The 20042-nt window shown below is 44.6% G+C and overlaps 1 protein-coding gene across 8 annotated transcripts in view; it reads left to right on the top strand.

Moving 5' to 3' along the window:
• The window catches only part of Sipa1l1 (signal induced proliferation associated 1 like 1), a 272998-nt gene that overhangs the window by 76682 nt on the left and 176274 nt on the right, over positions 1-20042 (top strand). For all 8 annotated transcript variants that reach the window (XM_051196264.1, XM_051196272.1, XM_051196273.1 and 5 more), the window contains one exon: positions 8803-8871. The gene's annotated coding sequence lies outside the window, so the exon portion shown is untranslated. The remainder of the gene's footprint in view (positions 1-8802; positions 8872-20042) is intronic.

Genomic DNA, 20042 nt, shown 5'->3' on the forward strand with positions numbered 1-20042 from the left:
AGCTCATGCTATTTCTGTCTGTAGGGTCCACCCTGTGGGAACTCAGCAGAGATGCTAGGAAATACCTAGAGAGGTGGCCCTTGAGTTAGGCACAGCAGAGACCTAGGCAGTGCCCAGAGAGGTGGTCCTTGAGTTAGGCACAGCAGAGACCTAGGAAGTGTCCAGAGAGGTGGTCCATTTGTTAGGCACAGCAGAGACCTAGGAAGTGTCCAGAGAGGTGGCCCTTGAGTTAGGTAAAGGGAGAGGTGAACCATGGGATTCTAGAGCAGTGTTGGGAGCACCTGGTGGATAGAGCCATGTGAGGAAGGACAGGACTGCCATGTAGAGTGTCCAGCTCAGTGTGTCTGCAGGGGTGGGGTGTGAAGGGCACATAGGTGAGACTTTAGGCAGAACTGAGCCCTGCTGAAGAATTTGGATCCACTTTCTGTAGGTGTTGAGAAACTTTGGCTGGTTTTGGAACTAATATCTTTTTGTTTTATAATCTTTAAAAGATACAGAGAAAGTTAAGATTCATGCTAGGTGTAGTTGTGCAGCATTTGATCAAAGTATGTGGGATACAGAGGCAGGAGAATCTGTGAGTTCAAGGCGACATGGTCTACATAGTGAGGTTAAAAACAAAAAGAAATGTAATAGTAAATTAATGTTTACACTGGGCAGGGATGGCATACATCTTTAATCCCAGTAATAAGGAGACAGAGGCATGTGAATCTCTAAGTTGGAGACCTGCCTGGTCTACAGAGTAAGTTCCAGGACAGCCAGGGCAACACAGAGAAACTAAAAGAAGAAAGTTAAGATTCAGTATAAAAGAAAAAATAAATTAGGTCTAACCTCTAGGAAACACTGGTTTGTTTTATGAGCTAAAATCCTGATTGTATAATTCTGATTAAAATCTTGTCAGTATGATCAGGACCCAGAACAAGTAGAAACACAGTTGGGAATCTATTGGAACCCTGATTTGCATACCCAGTCCTGTGTGGTGGTTATTTGTGAGTTGGCTTGAGATCTGAAATCCACAAAGGAAGTCTTTCTCATGAGACACATGCTTTGCCGGGCCATTTAGGTGGGACCCTGTGTGGCCTTCTTAGTTTCAGAAAAGACCTAGTTCTGGTCACACTTACTGGTGACTGACCTCTGTCCTCTATTATTACCCAGAAAATTCCTAAGGTTCCTGGTTGAACCATGGAAGGTATTTATAAAAATATAGTCTCTGCCTGCTATTTATGTAGGATGTATGCTGCCTAAAAAAAAGCGAATCCATTAGCACCAAAGTGAAGAGAGAGAGTGCTAGTTAGCACTGGTTTTGAAGCATATTGTCTAGTTGAGTCTAGAAGTGGTATGGCAGAAGACTCAAGGGGGACTGCTGCAATCAGATTCTCCAGATTCTAGCCATCTTGTTCACCACTGTGGCTGAGGCTCTGGTGCCTGGGGCACAATGATTGCTACACCAGGGCTTTCTAGAGGGATGGATGGGGGCCAAGTCTCAGGTGGTCGCTTGTATTGTCTCCTAGGAGTGGCTGTTATAATGGGTGGAAAGCTGACTAAGCTAGCTGCCTCTTGGGGTTTAGTCAGTTGTGAAGATTTAAAAATGTCTTGGTCAGATAGCTTGTTTCAGATGTCAGTGGCAATCAACAGGTACTCTTCAATTCCTTTTAGACCAAACAACCAAATAGAACCAAAGTAACCGGAAACCATCACATCTCCTGGACCGACTTAAAACATGCAAAGCACGTAGTATAACATCCTCTTCTTTCTGCTCTCAAAAGGGTCAGGATCCCAAATTACCATACCTCCTTCTTAGCCAAGATTTCAGTTACTTGACTCAAAGCCCAGAGGATAGATGGAAATCCAAGGAGGTTTGCCAAAGCAAGGAGTAGCAACGAGATTTCTTTCCTGGCAGCTTGGAATTTTTCTAATTCCAGTAATTAATTAGGAAAAAGTATTATTTTGTTAACATTTAGTAAAGAGTTTTAATGAGTGGATACGTTTTGTATAAATATTAAGTTTTTTTCCTTGACAGACAAATGGGAACATTAGAAGAAAATAGTCCCTGAGGGTTTCTGGCCCTCACAGAGCCGGCATTCTTGTGATTCTCATTTGCTTCGAAACCAGTGCAGTGGAGTAAAGTGTGTTGGTCTAGAAGTTCTTGGTGTTGCTTAAGTTGGGGCCTAGACTTGGTAGAGCGTGAACATACTAGAGTTCCCTTAATCAAGCGTCCCACATTTGATTTAGACTGTTAAGGTACTCTAGTGTCCTTCTGTCACCCAAAATATATAGCAATATAGCATTTTTACCGTTTTACTGTGTTGAAATGTAAACATCATTTCCCCAAACCTTCTATTCCATTTGTGTATCATTTACTTATTTATAGTGTATGTGCGCCGTAGGGGTGTGAACTTACAGGGGTTGTTTTTCTTTTTCTACCATGTGGGTTCCAGGGATCCAACTCAGGTCGTTACACTTGGTGGCAGCTGTCTTTGCCTGCTGAGCCTTCCTGCTGGTTCCCAGTTCCACTTTTGTAAGTTTTAGTCTACTGTCCAGTCTGAAGGAGGCAGTTGATAATATACGGACAAGACCTTGGTATACTAGGTAGCCTTTTGTTGTTTTGTATTTTTGTACAGAAGTATTTCCTCAGACTAACTACAAATTTTCAGATCAGTGAATTGAGTCTCTTCTAAATAATTTCATCTTTTCATGTTTGTAGTTCTTTGCGGTCTTCCTTATGGGTGAATTATATATTGAAATTGGCTTTCAGTTGTCATGTGGAAGTGGGGGGCATTGTACACATTTAATAAGACAAGTTACACAGGAAGACACTTGGGAAACAGTGATCTGCTTGTGAGCACCCCCTGTCAGAACTCTGAGTGCCCTGTTAGCTTATTAAGAAGAAGAACTTGTATTTTGTAGCGTGGAACATTTGGGACCCAACTGAACTTGAAATTTAAAAGAAAATGCACGTGTTGCCATAGTTACAGCAGCCACCTTTTGAGGAGGAGCATCAACTAGTTGAGGTGACAGCAGAATGCCATGTTTTTTCATTGGAGATCTGATTCCATCCTCTTGGTCTAGAACACGGTTCTGTGGATACCCTGGCTCCTGCAGGACAGATCAGAGCTAGAGTTCCACGTGTTCACTTTGGCTATAAAAGAACGCATGAAATAGACAGTAGTTATTAGTTCTGCCCACTCCGTTCTCATAGTCATCAGAATAGAGTAAAGAGACTTGTCAGAGTTAGATGCAGGGGTGTTCGAACTGCTCACCCAGGCTCTCCTCTGAACCTCTGGCCCTAGTTTCTGTCTCTTGGTGCATTAACTGGTGGCTCATGTTCCTGAAAGGGATACCTTTGCCACCTGTTAAGTACCCAGAGTCTTTGTAGAGTGGAGCTCCTGTCCTTCTGAGCTTTCATGGACACAAAGACAACTGATTTCCTTCAATGGGGCCAGGATAAGGTAATTCTCATCAAAGTAGCATTCATCCTGAGAAAGGCGGTATGACATTCAGTCTTTTCCTTAGGACTGCAGGGCATTTTGAAATTAGAGCAGCCTTAACAGAAAGCAGCACAAAGTATCTTGTCTTCTGGTTGGCCGTGAGACGAGATGGATATCGAAGTTCCCAGCACCTGGGACTGGCTCCCAGTCATGGTTCACAGGTCGTATTTCCTTTGCTTTTTCCCTCATCTTGGGAGTTTGGATGACATTTATTTGCAAATAGTTGGTGCTGTTAATGTGACTGTGAGAACAAGACTGTCCCCTTCCTTGCTTTGGTTTTGGGGACTAGTATTGACATGGGGCACCTTCAGGAAGGGAGTCTTGCCACTGCCTTGATTGTGCTGAGGGGACATGGTTGACCATTTCCTATTTATTTAGTAAGCAGAAAACGAGAGAGTTAGGTCCTTTTACCTTTGGTTGTCATCGGGTGAAAGACACACTGTTCTGTTGGCGTGACTTCCTGTATCCCTAACTCTGTAGAGACTCTGAGTTGCCTAATTCCGGGTTAGTGTAGGATTACAAGAAACCCAGGGAGGCTCTGTGACCCTGTCTTCAGATAAAGTGATTACTCAGGCTGAAACTCAATCCTCTTTCTTCCTTGGGAATTTTATTTTGAAGCTAAGTTTGATTTAGTCTTGCACAGTTTCTATGTTCTCAGATGTGATTTCGGAGAGACTGGACCCGCTCTCCCCTTCTTTGAGATGGGATCTCACCTTAACCAGCTGCTTGCTGTCCAGCTTGACTGGTAGGCCAGCGAGCTCCTTGGAACCCATTCCTCTCCTTCTCTGGTATTAGGGTTACAAGTGCATGCCACCGTACACAGCTTCTTATGTCTTGGGATCCCACCTCAGATTCTCATGCTCACACAGAAGCCCTTTACCACTGAAACATCTCCTCTGCCTGTGGTTAATGATTAAAGGGCCTGTGTGCTATCAGTGTTTGGTGGCAATATTGTTAAACACCTCTAATTAATCACAAAACACTTTGATTTTTACACTTAGGGTATAAAGATATCCAACAGTTTTTTTTTTTTATTACAACAGTTAATAGATTTTTCTTTTTTGAAATGTTGCTGGTAAATGTACCCTCTCTCCCTGTTACTGTAGGTCATTGCAGCAAACAAAATCAGCAATACATGTTTTCCAGAATGCAGCAGACTCGCCAGCTGAGAAGAGCTGCTTTGCTGGGCTTGTTTGTTTTAAAGGGATTTGTTCTTGTGGGTCCAATACAAATAGCAGAAGCTAGTTTTTATTTTATTCTTTTAATGTGTATGGGTGTTTTGCCTGCATGTATGTCTGTGTGTGTTAAGCATGCCTCGTGCCCGAAGAGGCCAAAAAAAGGGGCATTGGATCTCCTGGAACTGAAGGTACAGCCAGTTGTGAGCTGCCATGTGGAACCCAGGTTCTCTGGGAGAGCAGGCAGTGCTCTTAGCCACTGAGTCTTCTCGCCAGTCCTACAAGCTGGCTTTGACTAACTCAAAAAGAGATTCTGCTCTCACTGCTGTTTGTAGTAATAAAAGTCTCTTACTTTGTTCTTTTCTGTGCTTGTTTGTGTTTTCTAATAGTGAAGTTGGGATTTCTGGTATTCTGCTTTTTATGTTTAGTTACATTTTTGAATATATTTCCATCCATGTAAATAATTTTGGGGATGTCATTTCAAATCACTTTATAACACTACATCTTGCCTTAGGCTGATTTGTCTGATGTGTCATAGATAGAGCTTCTATGTATTTATTTTGCATGCATATTTAATAGAGATGCTTGATTATTTTCTTCAGATAGTTGGCTCATATAAGAGTTACTGAGTCAGACCACTGGGATGATGTCTGCTGCTGCTTCTTCTTATCCCCTCTTGGTTCACTGGGGGTAAAGCTATTGCCTTTTCTTCCTATTCCTTTGAAAAGCCATCTCCAACACTTACTGAATTAAGTGGACTCTGTGGAAGAGGAGGGATAGTTTGGTTCAGAAAAATCTCACAGGACAGTCGTTGCTAGTCTGTGATCTTAACAACACTAATCAGAAGCTTGGAGTTGTAAAGGCCCTAATGGAAAGATTACCTTTTCTTGACTGCTATGTTGGCATTGTAGTAAAAGGATGCCATAGAAAAGATTGCTTAAAAGTCAGTCTGTTCAGTGCTCAGATTCTGGACCAAAGTTCTATCTGTTCTGTTCTGTTTGCTATGCTTTGCCTCCTGGGGAGTGGAGTGGTGGCCTTGGAGTTTTCAGCTGGGTTTGAGCTGCATTTAAAAACGATGGCAAGTGCTTTGCTCAAGCTTCTGATGAAATCTGTCAGCATGGCAGTCCAGCTGTGGCGTTTGGTGTCACCGTGTGATAGTTTTTGTTTGTTTGTGATTTCACTTCTACCTAGCAGCTGTGGGGTTTTGAGGCAGAATGCCCTGTTGTTGGTTTCTTTGTCTGTGTGCCATGTGTAGTGTTCAGTGTTTTACATCCCATAGTTACTGGGCTTAATGCTCATTATTGCAAGTTCACATTTCCCCCAGGTTTGTAGTGTTCCTCTGTCTGGTGACAACATGTGGCATAGTGTTGTATAGCTAAGGTGCTTTGCTTTGGCATGCAGAATTCCTTTGAGGGAGGAGGCGAGTAGGCGGGCTCTGTACTTACGTGACGTGACTGTGGACTCCATTACCTATGCCCCCTTCCCTTTGTGCTCTTTACTCTGTACCTTTGTTCTCCTTGTCAACCACGGATTGTGGTTTTTATCACTCAGTCTTCTAAGATTTCAACGTGTGTCAACCGTTACCTGGTCCTGTGGACTTGGTGCTCCTCTCAGAGAGGGTGGTAATTTCCTGGAGGCTTGTAGTCTCAAAGGGTGATTGAGACGCCTACGTGAGATTCTTATGTAAAATTTCAGGCACATAGTAAGCTTCTAGCTACTGGCATGTGATGTTTACGAAGAACACAGCTCTCCCCTAGAGGGAGGAAGGGAGTCTATTCTTACAGTAACTCTGAGTGTCTGTGGTTCAGGATGTGGAGACTGGTCACCCAGAATAACATGTTCCAACCTGGAAACAGTGCCAGAGAGTTCATATAGCCACAGAATGGAAGGGAGCCATGAATCCAGCACGTTGTCAAATGAACTGGTAGGAACATCAGGTGGGTGGGTCCCAGCAAGCAGGGATACTTCTATTCCAGGCCTCTTTTGCTACTTAATGACATTCTCAGCTTTTGATTCATAGAAGCTAGTAGTCTGTTATTACCTTCCAAAAGTCTTATGTGATAGTCACAAGGATGTTTTGTAAGACCAAGAGTGAATGGTTGTTACAAGCACCAAAAAACAGACCAAGATAATTTGACTCTGGATCTGCAACATTCCAACTCTCCACAGTAGGTTCAAATCAGTCACTCAGCCTTGTAGAGTCTTACCATAGGTGTGGCTTTTTCTGGGAACTCCAGTTCATAGCGATTATAATGATATAGCACAGGCCTAGTTATAATTTATGTTTGTGCTTTGCTCATTGTTACTCATGAGCTCATTGAAGGAAGTGGCAATGTTGCTGGTTGATGCTCAGGCTGGGTGTGGACTTGTGTTGAATGCAATCTTCTCCTGGGGTTTGGGGTTGGCTGTTAGCTGCGTCTGTGATTACTGCCTGGCTGATCAAGTTAGCTGCTTCAGCTGTGACTCCTGCCTCTCTCGTGCTGGCATCATCATCATACCTTAGCCCATCCTGTCATGTTACTTCATGTCACATCACATGGTCGCATCACGACAATCATCAGTTCACATTGCACTGGGGCTCGTAGTCCTTTGAGGTCCTGACTTCTTTCACACGTGTTGCTGTGACACAGGAACCCTGTGTTCCAAATGCTCTCAGATCCATAGAACATTCTAAAATTCTAAAATGGGTTGAAGGACTTATTTGGGGAAATTGAAGGTGGCTTTGCTCTAGTAAGTTCTGTTTCTGTTGAGCAGTAGCCAAGGGCCTTCCTAATAGCCTGTATTTAACATGTAGTTGTTAAAGAGATGCAGTGTGTAGGCAGCTGCTTCCCTCAGGTGTTCGGGCTGGGGTCAGGCGGAGTGCTCATCGGAGTGCTCATCGGAGTGCTCATCGGAGTGCTCATCGGAGTGCTCATCGGGCTGTGGCTGGAACCAGATGGTGCTGGTTGGTGCAGAACAGCCGTGTCCTTCCTGTGGCTGAAGTCAGAAGGATGCTCAGCTACTGGCATTTTGATTTTAGTCTCAGTCGTACACAGAACAAGGCTGTGGGGAGAGATGGAGCAGAAAGCTGAGCTTCCCTTCCCTGTCCTGGCTCCAGTGCAGCGATGAGGGGCCTTAGAGGAGGGAGTAACACAATACAGCTGTGCACATATACCTACCTCAGGTGCTAGATGAGATTGCTGGAGAAGGGAAGGAGGCGGGCATCTCCAGAAGCAGAACTGTCCTTTAATCAGAACAGCTGAAGGGCTGCAGTCACCCCTCCCCACTGCCACTGGACACATGTAGCATGGGGTCCTGGGGACTATGTAGGATGGGAAAGGGGGGACTTTGGAGATGGCCAAGGCTACCTGGAGTCAGTTCTCCTGCAGTCTGGACATGGTAGATGTCAATGGTTCTGATTTGTGGGTCTCCTCAGCAGGAGCTCCCACAGCTGCTATTAGTGGGGACTTCTCTAGACACCTGGGGCGTTTAGGTCATTAGCCTTCACCAAGGACTCCTCTCAAAAGAGAAGACTTTAGACTATGGAGAACTGTCCTTTGGAGAAGGCGGGATTAGAGCTGCCCTGCATAGGTAAAACTGCATTTAGCATGGTGGGAGATGCCTTCAGTCCCAGCGCTTGGGAGGCAGAAGCAGGCAGATCAAGTTCCAGGCCAGCCTGTGTATTGAGCCCCGGGCCAGCTGGGATTGGGGGGTGGGGTGGGAGGAGGGAGAGGAGGAGGAGGAAAACCTAACCTGTCTGGTTGGGGGCCATGCACCTGTAGGGGTTTCTCTTCTTATGAGTGAATCATACGCAGTCCATCCAAAGAGCACAGATAAAGTGAAGTTCGGGAGAAACTTCCCACCAGTAACAAAATGGCCTGTCAAAACCAGTGTTGATGATAGAGGCTGGAGAAAGTACTTTGGTGCTTCTCCCCAGTGTTACCCAGGCTAGCCCCCTCTGCTGAGAGACAGGGCAGCACATGCTGTGGGGTGCCTCCTTCACACTGTCCTGGGGGCTCTTCTTGCAGAAATCACCTTTGCTCCCATTTCATAATCTGCAGAGAGTTTACTAGATCCTGCCTGGTTACTGTGCAGACAGCGAGGCAGACTGCTCTCTTCCTTTCCAGGCCCCTATGCTAACTCCATGTTTTTATCCTGCACAGGTACTTTTCAGATGGTTGCAGCCTACCCAGAAAGTTGCTGTAGCGAACCTGCAAGAAGTCGATTTCCAGGTAGGAGGGGCTGCTGCCGCCTCTGGAGCTTACCTGTCGCTTGTTTGGTTTGATCTTTGGCCCGCCTGCCCTTATTTGACGAAACGAGTGATTGGCAGTAACAGTTGATCCCAAGGAGTTGCGTCCATTCTTTTTCTCATTCCTTAGAGTACTTGGATAGAAAAGGGGAGGCCTGGAGGCTGCTTGTTTGAAACTTAAGATTCTCTAGATTTCCTGTGCTGTCCAACTCCTAGTTGATATAATTGTTACTACATTTGCTTCTTGAATGCTATGAATTTGGGTAGTTCCAACCCCTTATTGAGAATTTTCTGGTGACAGTCATGTACCATAGTGGCCTGGACTTTCCTAAGCGAGATTTCTTTGAAGTTGATTGATAATAAGGCAGATGGTTTCTGTAACTCCCAGCTTGTAAGCTGTGGAGGTAGAATTTGAACTCACACGTTTGCCTTCAGAGAATGCCTGAACTACTTTGTTCAATTGTTTTTTTTCTTGTTGTTCCCGCCCCCCCCCATTGTTAATTATGCCTCTCCTCTTCTACAAAACAAGTGAATGCTACCCCAGTTTTAGTCTCAAGTAACTTCTGGTTATCATTATTAGTCCTTTGTGTCTGTAGCATTACCTGTTGGCTAAACTCCTTAGCTACTGTGCTCAACACTCCTTCATTTACTGCTGTGTTGTTGGTACTTGGGAAACGTGTTCCTTTTCTCTTTTTTGCAGCTTAAGGGGAAAGAGGAAATGATTGTATTTTACATGTGGTATCATATTCTAAGTGGCAGTTTAGTCTAAAAGCTTCCAACAGTCCTCAGAGACAGTTGAGATACTTCTGCTGACAGATGACGAGGCAGCTCCAGCATTGTGCGGTCTCACAGCCAGGGTCTCTGGGACACAGGCACCGTGAGGGCTAGAAGCACACCCATTGGTTCTTCAGGGACAACTTGTAGTGGGTGCGACACAGTGGGGGACAGGGCAGCAGTTTAGAGGGACAGTGCTTGCCCTAGTGGATGTATGGCTCTGCGGGGGACATCCCTCATTTTATTGTTGTTAACTTGTTGACATCTGTATATTCAAAATACAGCTCTGTCAGTCGCACATCCTAAATACTAGAGTGGACAGCCAGCCGTGTATTATATTCTGGTCTGCCAGCACTGGCGAGGTAGGGTGATTTGTGTTATGAATCCAACTCAAAAGCATGTCTAGACAGAACCAAATGTGTAATTATGTAAAACTCACAGCTAAGGAATTCTGGCTGAACAACTTTAATAATTATCAGCAACTTTGACTTTTTCTATTACTTTGTATCCTTACAGTGTAGCCTTTTATTGTAGAAGAGTTATTTTTAGACAAGACAGGATGTCTAAGATGTGTTATGACTCTAATTTTTAAAGTAAAATGTATCTTTTATCCAAACATCCTAATGTTTCTTGGTTTGTAGAATTGAGTAAATTTGAATAAGAAACTTGCTATCAGCATTAGGGTTGAGCAGAGACTCTTTTGAAACCCCTGGAATAGGACATCAGAACTTGCCATCCTCAGCAACTTTGTTGTCCGTGGAGACTGATGGTACTCTGTAAAGTGCCCAGACGGTGCCAGTCTCCATCCAAGCCACATTTCTTGCCTTGTCGTGTACTCTAGGCTGTCTGCTCTCACCCTCTGGCTCCCAGCCTTAGTTCTGCACACTAGAGAGTGGCCAGTATCTCTTCTATCACCCTCACACAGGCTTTCGGAAGCCAGCAGATGGAGTTTGCATTGTGGGTTTCTGAAATGTCATAGATTCACCGTCTCTTCTCTTGAAACTGAGGCTTTACATCCTTCTCTTCGAGTTGTATAATGTATGTGTGGGTATCTGTCTCTCTTTAACACTGTCATTTGATGACACAGTTTTTAATAGGGCACCTTTGCCGTTCATGGCTACTTATTTTGTGTCTTGGGAAGCCTGTTCCCTTATCCTAAATATATTCTGTTTTCTTCTTATACCTTCTTGACCTGCAGACATCCTACAATGTTTCATTCTGGAAACCCTACTCAGTCCAGTGAGAGGCGTTTGTATGGCATTCTGTAAGTGAGGGCTTGAAGCACCGGGAATTTGGTCCCTTTCTGATTATCAGGTTAAAGATGTGTTAGGTCCCAATCTGTAGCTAGTGCTTTGGTTAAAAACTTTTTTTGGGTGGGGTTAGGGGAAGTATTGCTTTTGGAAACTGACTGACCCTTTGGTGACTGGGCTTTCTGTTCTAAGAAGCCAGTGGTAGGAAGTGTGTATGTGCCATCATCTAGGGAGACGCCATGTTCTACTTAGCTGACCTGGAGGAAGTTGAGGCAGAACTGGGCAAGGAACGCATTGCACGCCTGTAACCTCAGCACGTGGTTAGAAGGACTACACAATAAGACCCTTGCTGGGCTGCTTGTGGTTGTTGAATTTGGAGAATCAAATTGATGACATGGTTTAGCCTGGTTTAATTTAATTTGATACTTTTTGTTTGTTTGTTGTTTTTGAATCAGCTCGGTCCCGGGGCAGAACGTACTCTGGATTTAGTTCCATTGGAGGCATCTGGGCTCGCTAGCATCCGCATTTTCTCCCCATGTTGCAGTAACCAATAGGTGGATGTGGGGACCACAGTTTGCCAGCCAGTCTTCTCAGTCTCTTGGTGTCCCCCAAGTACTGACAAACAGATAACAAACACTGTCATCCTATAATGCAGTTGGTTCTGAGGTGCTTTAGGGGAGAAGGGAGAGCCCCACATGTATGTACAAGAATGGATACCCAGGGTCCTTCCTATGCTACTTGGGTATTGGAAGACAAACAAGACAGGGAGAAACCAGGGCGGCAACCAGAGTGAGCTTCTCTTTGTTATCATGCTGTGTCCTTTAGATTTCAAGGTGAAACTCATTTTTACCTTTGCGCAGGAGTTCATGCTTTGATTTTTGGCTGAGCTGGTAAGTACAGTGCCAGCAGCATGAATACTCTGGTGACAGCTCAGAGCTGGTATTTCCCGTGCTGCCCACTGCCCACTGAGCAGTGTCTGGGGGAGTGGCAAGGTTGCTGGGCAGTCTGAGGACCAAATAAAGCAGATTCCTCTCTCAGGAAACATTAGCTTCAGTTGACAACTCTCAGAGAAACTGGGACAGTTCCCGGACCACTCCTCACTCGCTGAGATAAGCAACAGCATTAGGAGAACCTGGGTGAAGGCAGAGGTAATAAAACACACTGTTCTAATTATGTCTGCTTAGCAGGGTTATATTACATTTTGCTTATTTAACCCTGCAGATGGTGCCTAAACTAGAGATTTGTATTCATTATAACTAAATTAAATGACTTTTTTCAAGAATGGTGTTTGTTTAGCTTAGTGTTTGTTCATCACTACTTTTGAGGAACATGGGTATTTTTAGTCTCAGACATGTTGGTCTTTTTTTTTTTTTTTCCTTTAAAAGGATTTGTGTGTGTGTGTGTGTGTGTGTGTGTGTGTGTGTGTGTCTGGATTGGTGTAGTCTTTGAATCCCCTGGAATTAGAGTTGTTGGTGGTTGTGAGCTGTCTGATTTGAGTGCTGGGAACTGAGTTCAGGTCCTGCAAGAGCAGCAAATGCTCTTAAACACAGAGCCATCTCTCTGGTTTCTGAACAGTTAGTTTATAGTGAACTGTTTTATATTGTTCACAAGCACTAAATTTAGTAGCCTTTTCTTAATTTGGTTGCTCAGTGTGTATTAGTTTTTATTTATTTATTTTTTAGCTCTCCATGCTGGGGAATAGAGTTAGGATTCCACACATTCTAAGCACTGTAGCACTGTCCTAGACCCCATATTTTGATAACAGTCTTGTCTTTTATTGTATTACCTACAGGAACACTTTCTGGACTTTCGGGGACAACAATTGTAATTGTCACATGAAACTAGCGGTTCTCATTCATTGCTGTTTGTGTCTCCACTCAGGCAGCATTAATTTCTGTTGCTGGTTGATCCTTTTAGCCAAGGTATGGATGTGTAGGTATTTACAAAATGTACCCCAGGGTGTTCTGCATTGGCCAAGTGAGTACTGACTGCTTTTTATAGGTAAAGAACTCTCTTGCTTGTGTAACTGTCAGGTCATTTGCATCCAGCAATATTATCTTAACTATATGTATGTTCATGTGTTGAGTACAGCATTAATCATTTGCTGTTTCTTTGATCAATGATGGAGCTGACTTTTTTTTTTTTTGGTGTATAAAATAGTTGATGTTGTCATGTTTAGTGCAGAGAGCACTTCCTAGTAAAAACAGCACGCAGAGCCCAAATCTATCTAGAAGTGTAATGGTTTTATAAAAGTGGATTGTGTTAGACTTTCAGTATATGTATGCAATGGCTGCCACTGATTGACAACCGAGGCACCGAACCCTGGCCCCTTTTCTAGGACATCATATAATGCTGAGTGGGGGTGGGTGGGGTGGAGTAGGTCCATTAAGGCTTTGTGTATGGCTGACACCTAGCTCTATAGGTGCAGATCTTGCCCTCACCAGCTTTCTGACCTTGGCAAGTTGCTTAACACTGCTGTAATTCTTCTTCTGCAAAATTGGTAATGACCAAGCAAGCAGTATGTGCCTGATAACTGAAGGTTTGTGTACAGGAAATGCTGAGAACGGTGCCTGGCATGTACATCAGATGAGTAATACTGAAGTAGGTAGGTGTGTTATGTGTGTCACAGGGATTCTCCTGTAATCGGTTTCTATTCTCTTTAAACGCATCTGTGATATTTGCAGGGTGACTTTCACAATGAGTGCTGCCCTAGGTTTTGGGGGCATTCAACAATAATGAAAGGCATGGTTACTACTTGGGAAGCTTGAACCTTTTGTTTCTTTCTTTGTTTTTAAAGCACTCAAAAGGTATGAGCAGAATGAAGTTGTTAGAGCAATGTAGAAGTAGAAAGTCCCCAAGTCTTCTTTAGTGCAAACGTGGAGGATGAAGAAATATGAAATGCTGCTGTCCTGTAGGACAGAGTGCAAAGTCCCACCGTGGAACTTCCAGCTTTGCATCTGTAAGAACCAGTGTCTTTCTGCAGCTATGTGTTGTTTTCTCGCAGGGCTACTGACCCACTTTGGGTAAAGTCAGCACTCTGTGTTCATCGGTAGCTACTCCCCTGTTCTTGAAGCTAAGTGTTCTCTCCTCGAATCTTCTCTCTCTTGGTCAGTTCTCTTCACCAAGCCTTGTGCACTTGCTGGTTCTGAAATGTTCTGGAAAATCCTGCCCTTCACTCCACCTCTGTCAGACTTTATCCCTTTCCTCAAGTCCACCGAGTTATTTCCCAGAACCTTTTGTAGCCACATGAACCCAAACCAGGCTGACTATAGCACTCGGCTGTTTATTTCTCAGCTGTAGGCGTGGGTTCCGTCTGCACACAAGCTTTGTGCAAGCTCAAAGTGCCAATACTTGTGTTAATTCTCACTATCAAGTCTTCCTGTCTCCCTCCCAGAGAGCTCGCACAGAGCTCCGTTTCTAGGTGGGCACGGTGGTGCACACCTGTGATCTTAGCACCCAGCTGAGCAGGGCATTAAGTGGGAGGCCAGCCTAGGCCACATAAGACCGAGGAAGAGAAGGGCCCCCACCCACTCTCCTCTCCTCCCCTCCCCTCCCCTCCCCTCCCCTCCCCTCTCCTTTCCTCTCCTCTCCTCTCCCCCCATGTCTTGCATTTAAGCAGGTTCAAGGAGGCTGGTCTGAGCTTGAAGTTGCCTGGCTCCTGGAAGACCCTTATGGCTTGCCATTGGGGCTCAGTAAAGAGTAGGTAGGTAGCAGAGTGTTTAGATTTGACAAAGGCTGACTGCTGTGACATGTATACATGGGGTGATGTTTCTTCACATGGGTGGATGTTAACTTTGGGAGCTTCCAGGTGGGGCCAATATTGCTAAATTTTATGAAGAAGCTTTGAGTAGGAAATGTCAAACCACATCTCAGGCTCCAGATCACAGGCCAACTAATGATGAGTTTATTAAGTGCACAGGAAACAGCTTTCTCAGTGAATTTGGGGCCTAACACTGGAGAGAGCAAATTGACTTTCTGTTTCTGTCTACCATGAAACACTGTCTGGTCCCTCAGCAGCTTTCAAACTAGTCCTTCATTTTTCATCTGGCTGTGTACCTCATGAGGGTGTTGCTGTGCTTTCTTATCTAACGGGAGGAAGACCCATTAACTCAGTTCTGCTGCTGCTTTTGAGAGTCATGTGGGCCTGGGAGATGGCGCTCTCTCTCTCTCTCTCTCTCTCTCTCTCTCTCTCTCTCTCTCTCTCTCCCTCTCCCTCCCCCCCCCTCTCTCTCTCACACACACACATACACACACAGGAAAAAGTAATGTAAAAACACCATTTTGTACACACCAAAGGAGTGGAGGCTGTCTGGGTAGCCGCTTGGTATGCTGCTTGTGTGTCATTGAGGACTTGTATCCGAGCTCTGAATCCTAGTGAACTTGTTGTAAAGGTAGGAACTTTGTAGACCTAATGGTCTACATATATGATATGAGGTAGTTGTAGTCTGTGAGTAGTTTGTTTGCTTGCTCTCAAGCTGTGGATATTGTTCAGATTAGAAGGGGTTGGAAAATGATTTCCTGCTCTCTATATTACATGTGTAAAACTCCCTAGAAGCAATAGATGTTTTAGGACTTTTCCCCCTTTCTTTCACTGCACAATGTGAATTAAACCTTACTAGTTGCTTTGGGGTCTGAGGATGGAACTGTCATAATGTAATGACCCTGCCCTGCAGACTGATTGAAAATGAGGCAGGGACACACTGACATTGCTGTCGCATGGATATAGAATGGAGTTAGGAGCCATGAGCAGGGGCAGCACAGGCATTGGCCCACATGACTGTGGATGGTGGTGATCACTGGTCTGGTGAATGGAGCCGTGTAGAGTTGGGGAATCTGTTCTAGTGAGTGGCACATGTGTTACAGATGCTAGTGCTTTACACTTGAGAGTTTTCAGTTACACGAGTGCTGTTTGAAGCTTTGGTAATTGATCAGGTCTTCAGGTGAATAAATTCAAATAGGAAAGAAGAGGGTGGAGACCAAGCCTGGAGTTCAGCCTTAGAGGTTGGGTAGAGGAGACTAGGCAGGATTTGCTGGTTGGAGTTGGCTGGTAGTCAGTCTGTGTTAACCGCTAATATGCATCTTTAAGTTCTGGGAGAGCCTATGCTAAAGTTCACAAACACACCTTTTACTTTTCTAATGACATCATTGTCTTTGTTACACTAATGGGTGGTTGAAAACTTTAAAAAGAAGCCTTTGAATTTGATTGTTGTTGAAGGCTGAGCTTCATAGAACGGCTTAACCAAGGACAACAAGAATAAAAGGAAAGCAAATTACTTATCTAGATTTGCAATTATTTTTAATTAAAAAGGTAAAAACAGGGTTTCTCTGTAGCTTTGGAGCCTGTCCTGGAACTAGCTCTGTAGACAAGGTTGGCCTCGAACTTACAGAGATCCGCCTGCCTCTGCCTTTGCTGGGATTAAAGGCATATGCCATTAATGCCCAGTGAAAATGACCTGTGTAAGTTAAATGTACATATAAAACAAAATATTTTTCATCTGTATTATGAGGATTTTAATTTACAGTGTATATTTTAAATAGCTAAGTATAGAAGTAAAGTGTTTATCAAATTCTTATTGATCATTTATAATGGTTATTGACGCCCTTAGCAATGAAGAAGATGGCGGGAAGAAGAAATACGCACAGTTTAGAAACACACGATCTCAAGACTTGTCTGCCCTGTTTTCTGATTCTCTTTTTCTCGTTCCCTCTGTTCTTATGTCACTTCTGGTCTTTTTATAGTGAGATAGGTGTGGGAAGAAGATAGCAGGAGCTGTCATGCAGTGCCAGTTATCACAGAGACAGGACCAGAATTCTGGGAGTGTCTCTGAAGAAGAGCCCTTCGACAGGCCGAGGAGTTGGGTTGTGTGGCCAGAGTGATGGGAGGGGAAAGAAGCTGGGCTGCAGAAACCCGGTGAGAGCTGGCTTTCAGAATGAGTGTGTTTTGGAGTGGGGAAGAGTTTCAGAGCTTTCACTGAAGTGAGAAGTGAGATGATCTGGGCTAACCCAGGTGCCCCTCCTCCTCCCCACAAACCAGGGGCAATCAAGCAGCTCAAGGATTCTCCCAGTGCACCATGAGGCACCTGCCTGATGTGCATGCAGTTGCTCTGCTGCCAAACACCAGCATCTCCCACAGAGATCAGCAAGAAGGACAGTTCTTCTGAATTCAAGTCGTTTTTGTGTCATTGTAAGTCAAACTCCCATCTGCCAGGAGCTGTCTGTTTTCAACATTAGGATTGCTCCTCCTGGACCTGAGCTGCAACACAGGAGTTGCAGGCAGAACACAGCTTCCCTGGGTAGTGGGCGTGGGACTGTCGTCCTGTGCAGAGGGACTATTATTCCCTGGGTTGCTTTCTGCCCACTGTAACATGCTGCCCATACAGCTCCCGGTACTTGAAGATTATGTTAACTAGTTTTAATTAAAACTACAAAGGAGGCCCATGGAGTGAACATAACGTCGATAATGAAAACACAAATGAGCTGCAAAAACTTGGCAAGAGTTGAGCCTTCTTCCAGGATAAGCTTGCGTGAACCATGAAGTTAACCAGGAAATGAATTCTGCCCAAGACAATCTAGTGCTGGGTGGAGGGATGGCTCAGTGGTTAAACGCATTTGCTGCCCCTGCAAAGGGTCTGTGTTTAGTCCAGAGGACTGACACCATCTGGCTCTGCAGGACCCCCCCCCCGCCCCCCACCCCCGCCACTTCTTTCCTTTCCTCCCCATGCCTTTAACAAAAGAGGAAATCCACTTCTTTGTGGAATTGCCATGCATTGTCAAGGTGTAGTTAGCTGAAACATTTAGACTTGTGGTAAAGTACTGATTTTACCCTTTAGGATGAGGAGAAAGACACAGCTTAAAGGAGCATGCTCTAAAAAGTCCCAGCCCACAAGGACCAGAGAAGTGCGCCTCTCTGGAGAATGGTGCAGCGTGCAGTTAGGCTTAGCTTGTTCTAGTCAAGGCAGGAGCGCAGCGCTGACTGCTCACGTGTCTCTGTGAAGTTCTTAAACGAGGTCCACACCAAGAAGCAGCCGCTCCCCTACTTCAAAACCACCTCATGCTTCTGACTGAATCATTGTTGTATATATTTGTGAGAACAGTGTTACTGGAAAGCTTGGTGTGTTCTGCCTCCCTGTGCATGTTGTTGGTGGGAATGCTGGGAAATGAGATGCAGTCACTTTCTCAGAGAATGGCCATGTGGAAGAGCGCTCTCCATGTTTTGGTGTTGGACACCTTTAGGAGAGAGAATAGTGGAGAAAAATAAGGTTGCTCATAACTCCTCCATTACAATGCAAAGTCACACATTAGTGGGTATTTCCTGCAGATGTGTGGGGTGTATGTGCCACCCTTTTAGTGTTTGTTATAGATTTTGCCTGAAAAAGTAAAAAAACAAACAAACAAAAAACAAAAAAAGAGAAATATCAGTAGTTGGTACTTTATGGGAGTGGAAGGCTAATAATATTTTGACAGACGTGTCTTAGAACCAATTTAACAGGTATTTTGAGCCTGGTGTGGGATTGTAGACATGGGAGTTGGTTTCTGTCCCACCTTGGAGGCCCTGTGGTGTGCCGTGCATGAGGGTGGCTTCCTGTTGAGGATGTGGAGGAGTTGTGCGAAGTCCCTGGGGACACAGGGATGGCTTGTAGTGGACAGTATTGGGTGTCTCAGAGCCCCCACATCTGGTTTGCTTCTGTCACATTATCCAAGGCCAGAGCCGGGTCCTGTCAGCTGCCTGCTGCCTCCCGCAGCCTGATTTTGTGGATGAGCAGCAAGCCTTGTCAAGAAATGATCTGGAGAGATCCGTTAAAGCATTTCATAAGTCAACGTTGCTACAGTGACGCTGTGTAGGATGTTTTCCATTCACCCTAGAATCGGTTTCTGGGGCAAAGCTCAGTACAGGGTTTGTATCGGTTTTTATAGAAAGGTTGCTGTTAATTTGATATGTTTCATGTAGGTTTCGAAGAAATGAACATGGAATAAAGTGTCCTTTTCTTTTGATGCATATACAGTGAGTTACATGTGTAATTGTGAAGCAAGCCTCGACCCTCCCTCCACTGCAAAGAGTCTGGAGGTGTTATTCTTTGTCTCTGCAGTCACTGCTGGTCCTGTTTGCTTCCTCTTCCTTGTAATTTTCCCTTTAGGGAGTTTCATTGTATGGATCAGTGTGAGAAGTGGGTTTCTGTGGGTTATAATGTCTGAGACTTACCTGAGTGGCGAGGTGGCTGGTCCCTCCCAGTTGTAGGATTCTGTTGTAATGTGCTGAGCCATGCTTATCCAGCTGCCCACTGAGGGGCATTGGGGTTGCTATAGTTTTTGAGCTTTACAAACCAATTTCTTATGAACATTTGCACATAAGTCTTTACATAGAGGTACACATTTTCATTGCTATTGGGTAATTGCCCAGAAGTGGGATTATCAGACTGTGCAGTTGGCATGCGGTTTATTTATGTTGCTGAGATTGACCTCATCTTCTCGAGCTGCAGGGATGCCCCTGCCTCGTCCTCCCACAGAGTTTGGAATGTGTATGTGTCACCATATTTACCTACAATCACAACGTGCATGTGCTCCCCCACCCACAGTATCCTCGGGACCCACACTTGTCACTGTCAGGGTGTCAGTGAACCATGTTCGTGGCCATGTAATGATGCTTAGGGTTTTACATCTGTAGTTCCCCAAGGGCTAATCGTGAATGTTTTGCGTCACAGTCTGCTTACTATTTGTATATATACTTTGTTGTAAAGAGTGTCAGTTAGATTTCCTTTTGCCCAGTTTAAAATTAACTTGTTACATTTCTTGGTTGAATTTTCAGGGAACTCCTTTAAACTTTTTATCTTTTGTGTTTGTTCATGCATACATGGGCATGTGTACTGTGTGTGTGTTGGGGGAGGTGTCTTATGTGTTGCAGCTAACATGAGGAGGTCATAGGACAAGTCTGTAGAGTTGGCTTTCTCATTCTCCTTTACTTGGGTCTGGCCCATCAGAGGACTTTTAAAAAGAAATCCTGACTCCTTTGTTGTATATGATTTGCAAATATTTTTCTAGTGTTTGATTTATTTTTGCATATTCTTTTTTGAGGGTGGTTGTGTTTTTTGAGACAGGGTCTCACATGTAGTTCTGGCTGTCCTAGAACTCACTG

The sequence above is a fragment of the Phodopus roborovskii genome, unplaced genomic scaffold (genome assembly GCF_943737965.1).
Source record: "Phodopus roborovskii unplaced genomic scaffold, PHOROB, whole genome shotgun sequence".
NCBI classification, from domain to species: domain Eukaryota; kingdom Metazoa; phylum Chordata; class Mammalia; order Rodentia; family Cricetidae; genus Phodopus; species Phodopus roborovskii.